Source organism: Pteropus alecto, unplaced genomic scaffold, assembly GCF_000325575.1.
Source record: "Pteropus alecto unplaced genomic scaffold, ASM32557v1 scaffold22, whole genome shotgun sequence".
Lineage (NCBI taxonomy): Eukaryota > Metazoa > Chordata > Mammalia > Chiroptera > Pteropodidae > Pteropus > Pteropus alecto.
In genome coordinates, this window is record NW_006434839.1 from 19,248,887 (window position 1) to 19,249,823 (window position 937).

General features: G+C 36.6%; 1 pseudogene; it reads right to left on the reverse strand.

Annotated features, from left to right (window-relative positions):
- Positions 1-506: 506 nt before the first annotated feature.
- LOC102894062 lies at positions 507-654 on the reverse strand (annotated as a pseudogene).
- Positions 655-937: the final 283 nt, after the last annotated feature.

Here is a 937-nt window from a genome sequence, read left to right on the forward strand (position 1 = left end):
ATGGGTGATCACACAAAGAAAATTATTAGAATATTGCAAATTCGACGGTGTGAAGGAACTGTAGAGGCAGAGAGTATAGCCGTGGAAGAGACAGCAAGAGAGAATTTGTCCATGGGAAGGGTAGCAAGTTCTTGCCACCCCCAGAAAAGCCGTGGAGTCTCTGGTCCACTGTGTGGAGGCATGGAGGTCATCATAAGAGTTTAAGAAGGCATCAAGACAATTCCACTTCTGGACGTTTATCTAAAATAATTGAAAGCGGGGTTTTGAAGACATATTTGTACACTAATATTCATAGCAGCATTATTTTTTCAAAGGCATCATATATTTATTACTGAACCAACCTAATGCAGAAACATATTAACAAAAAGAAAAATCATTTTTCCAATAATTTCCCAATAAAACACACTCAACTGTCTAGATAGTAGTGATTTTTTTTTGATGATATGGTAAGATGCAAGCAACCTGGATACAGAATAAATACGTATGCCATCTCAGGTGCAATTTTCTTATAGATCTAGCTTGGTTCTTCTCCAACGTCTCTTCTGGAAGTTATACCTGATTTTATTACCAGGTTTCATTGGAATCCATTGCAGAATGGGCCAATTCTGTCTTGGCTAGGAACCTCTGAATTCTGCAAGTTTTGCGGGAAGACATGGTGAAGAAGAGTCAATTGCATGCAACACGAGGGCAGAAAGAGTCAGAGTAGCACTATTGTGATAGTCTAAGGGTGGAAATAATCCAAATTCCATTAACATATGAATGGATAAACCGTATGTGGTACATACACACAATAGAATATTATTCAGCCTTAAAAATGGAAGGAAATTATACTACCTAAAATAAGCCAGTCAGAAAAAGACAAATACTTTATGATTTTACTTATATAAAGTATCTAGAGTAGTCAAACTCATAAAAACAGAAAATAGAATGGTGGTTG